Below are 10,035 nucleotides of genomic sequence, written 5' to 3' on the forward strand. Positions count from 1 at the left end.
CTGTCAAAGACAATATTGTAAATATTGTAAGAATATGGGAAACTAGAGGGGGGGGCTGCTTCCTCTCCCACGGTGTCATTTACCCACACCCGACTGGCTGGCTGCTTCGCTTCTAGGTGACTCATCTCTGTTTCCACCTACAGCACCATCCCATCCGAATGCGGTAGTGGGGAGACGCTCTGCATCCCCCCTGTCAACTGTCGTTTCTGACTCTGAGACTCTACAGTACTAATATTCTCCATGTTTTACAGCCACCTGGGTATGTTTTTAAAAGTTGCAGTGCCAGGGCTGGAGAGATGGCTCAGCATTTAAAAAGCACTGGCTGCTCTTCTGGAAGACCTGATTGGATTCCCAGAACTCACGAGGCAGCTCAGAACTGTTTGCAACTCCATGCCCAGAGAATCCAACGCCCTCTTCTGGCCATATGAGCACTGCACACGCATGCAGACAAAACACCCATATGCTTAAGATTTATTTATTTAAAACAAGCCCAAGCAGTGCCAGTAGTGAGTGTAGGGTGTGGTCTGCAGTGGGTAGAAGTGAAGAGCCCTCCCACTGGATGCTAATGTGCACCCAGAAGACATGGACAAGGGTTTCCTTCTGTTCTGTTCTGGTTGAGAACTAGGTCTTAGATTATGGAACAGGCTGGCCTTGAACTTCAGATTTTTGCCTCTGCCTCCCAGGTTTTGAGTTCATGACCGTTCATGATCGGTGGCCTCACTGTATCAACATACCTATGGAGGATTTCCTTTTGTGTGTGTGTGTCTGTCTGTCTGTCCTCTCTCTGCCCCTACACACACACACACACACACACACACACACACACACACACACACACACACACACAGAGCAGAGCAGAGAAAGAAAAGTTTCATTATTCCCTTTTAGGTCAAACAAACCACATCCAAAGCCTTAACTTACAGACACAAGCCAAAGAGGTCACTGATAGCTCATGACGAGTAGGGCAATGCTGTACCTAGGAACACTGGTGTAGCTGCCAGACTGGCTCCCTGGTGGCCTGGGCTGGGTAGGAGCCCTGGGATTGCAGAAATGCAAACGACAGTTGTAGTTCTAAGTCCTGAAGCTGCAGACTAAAGGCAAGGCTGTGTGCGCCTGCCCAGAGAAGGGGAGTCACTGGTTTTCTCCCCCAGCACTTAGGCTGCTTTGCGGAGGGCCACAACAGAGAAGGGCCTTGCCCTGCTCCCATTTGATGCATCTCTGCGGGCCTTGGTGGCATCCTCAGCAGAGTCCTCTGAACTTAGTTCACTTGAAAGGGTATTCGCCTATCAAATTCACAAAAGTGGCTGTCCATGTTGCTGCACAGGATAAAACTAAAACTCACTTTGTCATCTATCCAACACTGACCCTCATGGGCCCCTCACAGAGGGGGGCCCTGGGCTGCCTGAATGGCCTCATTCTTTTCAAAGCACTTGATCAAGGGACATTGTCTCTGTTTCAGGACTGTTGATCGCTCCTCAAATCCCAGCTGGTCTTCATTAGACAAGCTTCACTGCTGCTTCAGCCCAATGTGCCTGAGGCTGTGCTTCATGAAGTAAACTTGAGGTCTATTTGTTTTGTTTTTGTTTCTTATGGACATTTCTGTCTCACAAGAAAACTATAAGACCTTAATTTGCATTTTATACCATTCCAGTGGGTGAGGGCATCCTTGGCTGGAACCTCGAGGGTTAGAATAACACAGGCCTCCCTAGGTACAGCACCAGGCTCAGTCCATGCCACCAGCCTGCGGCCTCTTTCAGGATTTGGGCAACCGAGGCCACAAACATTGGCACATTGGAAGGAGAACAGCACCACATCACCTTGCAAGTCTCTCCATGTTGATCTTGACAAGGCTGTGTGCCCCTCTCCTTTGTGCTTCTATACATCCTTTGAAAGCCACTAAACCATGTGGCACAGTCAAGCTGAGCCCCCCACAAAGTGCACGTGCCCTGTGAAAAGCAATTCCCCGTGCCCTGGCTACATACACCACTCCGGCAGTACTGTGCCGTGACGCAGCCCGTGGCCACTGCCCTCAGGAGCTGTCTCAAGACCCTGCTCTCCTTCCAATGGAGCCTACTCTCTGTCGGGTGGATGATCAACGCTTGTTGCTCTAGCACATGAGTGGCATCCTGGATGAAGCCTTGGATGACGAAGCCACTGGTGCAAATGGCAAGGACAACCTCAATGTCACTGCACGGCTGACATCGGGCAGACAGCACATGCATGTCCAGTCCTTCCTGCTCACTCATCAGCTCATACTGAAGCCTGTGGTCCTCCTGCAGAATACCCTGTTGGGGTATTGCCTCCACAAACGGACCACCCTGCTCTAGGCTTAACTACTGCACCTGGCCAACCTCAGCACCGATGTCCCACACCAACAGTCTCAGTTCTCCCACCATCGCTCCCCCCCCAAATATTGGCCCTAGTGGAATCCACTAATAACTTTATGAACAGTTGAGTTCGGGGCAGGTGAGAGGTGTCGGACTATAGGTTATCAATGAGCACCCAAGTTGGGTACAACCACTCCACAGAGCCTGCTGAGTCGAGCAGGCTTATCTGCTCTGTTTCCTTGCTATGTGCCTCCTGGGTGCACAGACGCAGAAGTCTCTGGAGAACTGAACACCGGTGCTACCCAGCAGCGTGCTCTAGACCTGTCTGTGACCAGTGCACACCAGCAGTCGCACACAAAGAGTAGATTCCTGACCAAGCCAGTGGGGCCATCTGGCCTGTTCCAAGCTGCAGCCAGAGCAGCTCAGGGAAGTTCAGAGTCATAGAGAAGCAGGGCAGGCTGCAAGCACAGGCGATCCTACCACTGCAAGAGCCAGGAAAAGGTGAAAGATGCACAAACAGAAGTCCTGGAGACGCTGGACAAGGCAGGAAGGCAATGAGGAGGCTGGGCAAGCCCCGTTTAGACACTGCATAGGAGAAAGGCATTCTTGGGGACTCAGGGCAAGAGGCTGAAGTCCCACTGCAGAGCACTTCTGCAATGCTGGTCTCACCACAGGAGGCCGTCAGCCAAGATGAACGAGGTAAAAGGATGTGTTAGCCGACTCCGACTCTGTCAGAGCCACAGCCAGGGTCAGTGGTGTCCCAGCCTGTCCTGGGAGTCAGAGCTGGAGAGTTTTCGCCATGCCGTTGACATGAAGGGTGGGCCAGTTCATGAGCCAGAGAAGCAACAACTCCTCCTCCCGTAAATTCAGAAAGAAAAAATAATCTGTTATTAGCCCTGAAAACCATCACCCTGGTGCAGGAGGTTGAGGACCTACCATTTCAAGCTGGAACAGGTTGACTGTGTCAAGGCAGTTATGAAAAGATTTACTCTAGGGCCCCACAAAGGAGTCATAGAACAGTCACTGCTACGGCTGATGGAGGAGTCACCGGATCATCTGGGTTTGGGGCTAGCACCTCCCAGGGCCAGCACCCCCTAGGGCCAGCATCTCCTTTGTCTGTCTACCTGCCTCCACAGGTACCACCGACCCTGCCCTTTGCCCACTAGGAGGCCCATGCAAGAAAACGGAAAACAGCACTGTTTGCGTGGAGATGAAGTCTCGTCTCATAGCTTACCCTTGAACAAAAACTCACAGCGAGTGGGCCTCCGGAGCGCTGGCGACACAGCCATGTGCTGTCACTTCCAGCTGGATAAAGGATTGAATTTGCTATAGAGATAAGCACTGGTCATTGTTTGAAGCCTATTTACCCAAGGTCTTAGTGTGAAAATTAAGTCCTCTTGTTAAAAATAATTTAACACGGAAAGATTGTTTGGAGACCTGCGCGTGGACCGGGCTCCCCCTGCGGAGTGGGGGAGGGAGGGCTGCGTTAAAGTCTCACCGGCTGCCTTTTGCTCCTTTTAAGACCAGAGAAGAACACAGGTGCCGGAGGTGGCATTGAAGATTGTAAGATGTGGGCAATACTTTTTTTTTTTTTATAGAAACAAAAGCTACATTAACTTTGTGGACTTTGCGTCTTGGCATCGTGAGTTTCTAGAGAAAGGACTCGTTTCAGATTCTGTTGTTTGCCCAGCCTCTTCCAAAATACCTGCGATGTTTTCGTGGGGACTAAGCCGCAACTTGTGAAAGCTACTTCGTTTTCAAATAAAAAAAAAGTCAAAAACTATTTTTTAAATTAAATTAAATAATTTTCTTAAAAAAAAACTTTGGGCCCGGGGTCTCTTCTGTGGCTGGCTTTTCCTGGTCATAGCTGCTCTCTTGGTTTCGTGTGTCAAGTCCTTGCTGAAGCCACTGGTCTCCAGTCTGGAGCCTCTCTGCCTCACCAGCCTGCTTCTCCACCTCTAGACAGGGTTGCCTGCTGCGGTGTCCTGCAGCTTCTGGGAGTCTCGGCCTGTGACAGCCATCTTTCTAGATCCAGGTAGTCGCAGGTGGCCTTGAAGCTTCTCAGGATGGTAACTGCTCAGAGGCCACAGAGAAGTCTGTCTCTGGAATTCCCCTGCCCCTCGCCGTTCCCTGCTCTGTTCTCTCCACTGGAGCCTGGGTGAGAGGATCCATGGTGTACATACAAGTTAGGCTCTTCCAGGTCACAGCCATTCATGAGGAATTGGTGCTTCTGGTAGGGTGACAGGGGCTAACCTTTGGCGAACATCTCCTCGCAGAGCTGGGAGACTCTCCGGCTCTGTCTCTCAAGCCATTGCTGCTTCTAAGCACAGCTCAGCTCCAAGTAGGGCCAGCAGGGCCACTTGGGCTTCGATGACTGCTAGGGGCCAGCACCATCTCCACAGACAGCCCCTGGGGCTCTGGGGCTGAAAACCCCTATTGTTACAAACTGAGCCACCACCAGGAGAGGCAATCCCTTCATCCTCTGAGTGAATCTCCTTTCTTGGTGGCAGAAACAGGGAACCACGAAAGTCATGAGGCTCAGGGGCCATCTGGGAGCTCTCAGATCTCCAGAGGTCTTCAGCTCCTCTGGGGCTGCTGGTGACTGTATTATAGTTGGTACAGCCAGAGTGGCCATTTTCCCCTACTCTTTCAGTAGCTGCCTTTAACTAGTGCCACCTCTTGCTGCAGTAGCATCAGCTCTAACCAAGCTGCTTAGGCATTAAGACTGGGAGACGGGAAGGGGAGGGTGTTGGGAGGGGGAGAAGCAGAGAGAAGAGGACAGCCTCGCAGAGCAGTGCCTGCTAGGGCTTGTAGTTGTAATTAGCTTTCAAAGATGACCTTTTTTTAATTGCTTATTTTGGTTGGTTGGTTGGTTGGTTGGTTGGTTGGTTGGTTGGTTGGTTGGTTAGTTGATTGGTTGGTTGGTTGGTTGGTTAGTTGATTGATTGGTTGGTTGGTTGGTTGGCTGCCTGGTTAGTTGGTTGGTTGGTTGGTTAGTTGGTTGGTTGGTTGGTTGGTTGGTTGGTTGGCTTGGGGAGTTTTTTGGTTTTGTTTTGTTTTTCAAGACAGGGTTTCTCTGTGTAGCCCTGGCTGTCCTGGAACTCACTATGTAGACCAGGCTGGCCTCAGACTCAGAGCTCCACCTGCCTCTCCCTCCTGAGTGCTGGGATTCAAGGCATGCACCCCCATCACCCAGCTTATTTTTATTGCTTTTAATGGAGACAAAACCCTAAGCAGGACTATGTATGTGTACACAATGTGCATATGTGTACTTTGTCTTAGTTAGGGTGTCTATGGCTGTGAAGAGACACTGTGATCATGGCAATGCCTAGAAAAGACAACATTTAATTGGGGCTGGCTTTCAGTTTCAGAGGTTCAGTCCAGTATCAACAATGTAGGAAGCATCACAGTGTGCAGATAGACATGGCGTTGGAGAAGGAGCAGAGACTTCTACATCTGGATCAGCTGGCAGCAGGAAGAGAAAAAGTCGCTGGACCTGGCTTGAGCATTTGAAACCTCAAAGCCCGCCCCTAGTGACACACTTCCTCCAACAAGGCCACTGTTCTCCAAGAAAGCCACACCTCCAGAAAGTGCTTGGCGACCAAGCATTCAAATCTATGAGCCTATGTGGCCATTCCTATTCAAATCACCATCATACTGTATACCTTTAGCGCAAACGTTTAACTTTTAGGCTTCGTTTAGTGCAGGAGCTTTTATAAGCAGCCAGAGGGGCTCAGCAGTTATGATCTGGGCTGCCATGGTTAATACAGACTGCAGCCTTCCCAGAAGGAAGCTTCAATAATCTGAGCATGTGAAGACACGGAGCTGTTGCTCTCTGAGTCATGATTAATAAAGCACACAGTGCTATCCATCCTTTTCTCCAGTCACTCCAACAAATACTTGGAATTACCAACTTAAAAAGAAGAGGGTTGCTTTGGTTCGTGCATGTGTGTGCATGTGGAGGCCAGAGGCCAGGCAGTTTGCTCATGCATGTTTGTGACCCCACTGCAGTCGTCCAGCCAGGTCCCTGGAGCCTGCAAATCACTTGGTCCAACAAATCTGGTGAGTCCCTGATTCAGTGAGACACAGTCTTAAAAGACCAGGTAGAGAGTGGTAGAGGCCAACAAAACAGACATTGGCCTCTGCACACCCACAGAAATATAAAAATAAACCCTCAATGTACCTCTCCAGTACATTGATCTTTGAAAAACAATTAAAATTTAGCTGAATAATAGAAATTCTGTTAGCAGAATTCCAGACTTTATTCAAGAGGTATTTGGCATGGTGGAACATGCCTGTAATTTAGAGGTAGTACTCTAAAGCTGAGGAGGCTTGGGGTAAACAGAAAGATCTAACAAAAAGTGAGAAAGAGAGGGAGGGGGGGAGATGGGGAAGAGGGAGAGAGGAAAGGAGTAAGAATGTGTATGTTCATGTATGTGTGTTGGTGTGCACCTGTGTGCATGCACACGTGTCTGTGTGTGTATGTGTGTTGGTGTGAATATGCACATGCATGCGTGCGTGCATGCGTGTGTGTGTGTGTGTGTGTGTGTGTGTGTGTGTGTGTGTGTGTGTTTGGGGGAGCAAGCAAAGGTAATTTTCAGAGCATTAGTTCTGCACAGCAGCACAAAAGTCTTTAAATCACTTCTCGCTCTTCTGATTTCTGCTCATTTGGAAAACAATCAAGGCTTCCAGTATCTTTGGACATGGGAAGTGAGACAGGAACACGAGAACAGACTATAAGGTGTGTGCCACCCTTCCAGAATTTTCTGCATTTTAAGGTCATGGGGTTAGCTCAAAGGGGGAGAGGCAAGCTCGATTGGGGCTGTTTTAACCTCACGTGAGTCTGAGGCATTTGACATAAGGAAAGCCCCTTCTGAGGCAGTGGCTCTGGCAGTGGCCAGCCCTAGCTTCAATTAACCCCTACGTTAAAAAGCCAAACAAGAACAAGAAGAGAAAATTGCAAACATATCAAAGTCTATAAAATGTGAAACTCTAGTAGATTCTACCACACTTCTTAGCACCACAGCCGTGTGAGAGTCTTTTATCCCTAGTAAGTATCCAATCTCAAGAACCAAGGCTGACATTTTAAAGACATGGCGCACAGCCAGATCAGACAGGCAAAACTGGACATAGGCGTGTGTTCCCTGGGATTGAAGACTGACCCCAGAACTAACTCACGAACACACATGTAGAGGCCAGAGGCTGACAGTAAGTTACTTTTCCTCTATCACTCCCTACCTGACTGTTTGACACAAGGCTCACAGCTTACCATTTCAGCTAGACTGGCCATCTGCTATGTTCCTGAATCCATTTGCCCCTGCCCAGGAGTGCTGGAGTTACAGATGTGCATCACCTTGCCTGGCCTTTTTCTCAGATCCTTTACCCGAGGGGCCATTTCCTAGTCCTTGAAATGGATATTCCTAACCAACCAACCAACCAACCAACCAAGAAAAGCGATTCAGGATTAAAGTAAATCCCACGGGGCTACCAAAGCGTCTGGTTGACCTGGGCTCCCTCTGTGGCACTCTAGACACATAAACGAATGACCATGTGAACAGGTGGCCCTGATAGCAAGTCTTAAGGGAGCAAACACATCTTTGAAACTCGCTGGAAGCCTGCCATGGTGGCCTCACATTTGACATAAGAAGCAAAGGTACCTTCATCCTGCTGGGTGAGCTCTGCCCCAGCACAGAATAAATATTTGATAGGTATTTGAAGAGCCAAATCACCTGCCTGTTTGAAGTACATTTGGAATGTCTGTCATGCCAACAGCAGAGACAATAGCCTGCTGTTAAGCAGGGAGAACATGCATCTTTCTCTCCTTGGCCCTGTAGTATGAAGTCAGTTTCCTGGGGCTACTCTGTGTTGTGATGCAGTCCCATGTGGAAGATGTTTATGGAGGACATCAGAGAAAAGGGGGGGGGGGAAGAGAGAGACAAAGAAGAAAAGGGGGAGGGGGCAGGAAGGGTCTGCCTTTTATTTAAACTGTGATGTAACCACTCACAGGTAAAGGTGGGAACTGAACCAAATGTATGCTGAGATTGTATGGCTGTTGCCTTGGCAACAGATGCATGGATCCCTGTCGCCTGCGAGTGATGTCACTGCTGGGTTCAGAGGTGAAAGCTTGTTCCTGATACCAACACTCTGGGTGAGGAAAAGAGGGTGAAGGGATGAGGTAATGAAGGGATGAGGGTGAAGGATGGGGTAAGGCCCTGCTCCCTCCACTCTCCAACAACGTCTCAAAGTGTTCTTGATGGCAGGGACAAGGAAGGAGGGGAAGTAAAGGGTTTTCTTCCAGCATTTAGTAGGTTCCAAAGATTTGCTGGTTGTGTTATGTGATTCTCTTCAAACAACCTTTTTAAATATAGTTGTTGCTATTTCCATAAACTATATGAATCTTGAGAGAAATTAAGGAATTTTTCTGAATTCACACAGGAATTTAAACCTGGCTCTGCTGCCCAACTCCTGCTCATAAATGGTGTGTCTTGTCCCCGATGCTGTTCTGGCCTTGATGTTCTGCTCAGTGCTGGCTCTGCTGCTGCCACGGTATCAACTAAGCCCATCTGGGATCAGCCAGGACTTTCCCCTTTGCTGTAGCTGGGTAATCAGTTGGGGTAGAGCGCAGGATATGCAGTCCTGACCTCTTCCAGCAGTTCCAGACTTAGTAGAAACAGAACACAAGCTTTGGCTCCTTGACTGCCAGTCAGAGCAAGCCCACGGGCACCCAGACGTGGTTTCCACAGGACTTTACCTTCCTATTAAAGATACAGGCTGATAATGTCCCTCCTCTCCCAAGGACTCTCCAGGGCTCTCTCAAATGGCCTGGAAAGTGTCGTATGGCAAGGCGGACACTGCCCACCTCTCAGCCCTTTCTCTTCTATGTTCTCTGTGAGGTAAGCAGCCCTGGACACTGCTTTCTGCCTCCCAGCTCACCATATTTGTCCTTCACTGTCTCCACTCTGAGTTTTCAATGAAGTGTCAGCCTCAGTTTCCCCCAGAATCCAAGCTGTTTATGCTTGGACCTAGGGTTTTACATAATTGTTCTTAATATTTTCTGAGTGCCCATGAGCCTGGCACTCAGAACAAAAGCTATATTCTTGATGTACCCTCCATTTAGCCATCTGACCCTGCATCCTATTCCCCACTCAGGGAAAACATTCAGAATTCCTTTACTTTTAAAAATATATAGTTATATTCATATGAGCTTCTATAATGTATTTTTACATTGTTTTAAATCTATAAAATCTATGTATAAATTTCAGATATTTATTTTTCCATTTACTGTTTATTGCTTAATTGCTAGGCTCAGCCACACTGTTGTGAATTAGTGCAATTCATTTAGTTTTACTGCCATGTAATACTCAGTTGTAAAAATGTGTCACAATGTATCCTTTCTCCTGCTCATGGGCATCCTCCAACTTTGGGCTTTTGTCTCCTGGATGCTACAGCTGTAGCCATTATTTTATGCCTCTCCATTTTCCGCACCTGCAACTTTCCCTTAGGCCCACTCCTCCCATCCCTGGGTTACATGTAAATGAATGCTTGGCTTTAGGAGATAATGCCCAACTACTTTCCATCACATTGGGAGTGTTCTGGAAAGTCCAATTGGTACTGCCCCATTCCTTCTGATGACTGTCAGAGAGGGGGGGGGGAGGGAGAGGGAGAGGGAGAGGGAGAGGGAGAGGGAGAGAGAATTGTTGGCTGAGAA

At 48.7% G+C, this 10,035-nt stretch overlaps 3 pseudogenes; 1 reads left to right on the plus strand and 2 right to left on the minus strand.

Moving 5' to 3' along the window:
- Window positions 1-454: 454 nt before the first annotated feature.
- On the minus strand, window positions 455-2,769 carry Metrnl-ps1 (meteorin-like, glial cell differentiation regulator, pseudogene 1; annotated as a pseudogene).
- Window positions 2,770-2,771: 2 nt separating this feature from the next.
- Window positions 2,772-3,321, plus strand: Ccdc69-ps1 (coiled-coil domain containing 69, pseudogene 1; annotated as a pseudogene).
- Window positions 3,322-3,813: 492 nt separating this feature from the next.
- Window positions 3,814-5,284, minus strand: Hexim2-ps1 (HEXIM P-TEFb complex subunit 2, pseudogene 1; annotated as a pseudogene).
- Between the last annotated feature and the right edge of the window lie 4,751 nt (window positions 5,285-10,035).

The sequence above is a fragment of the Rattus norvegicus genome, chromosome 6, assembly GCF_036323735.1.
Source record: "Rattus norvegicus strain BN/NHsdMcwi chromosome 6, GRCr8, whole genome shotgun sequence".
Taxonomy (NCBI): Eukaryota; Metazoa; Chordata; class Mammalia; order Rodentia; family Muridae; genus Rattus; species Rattus norvegicus.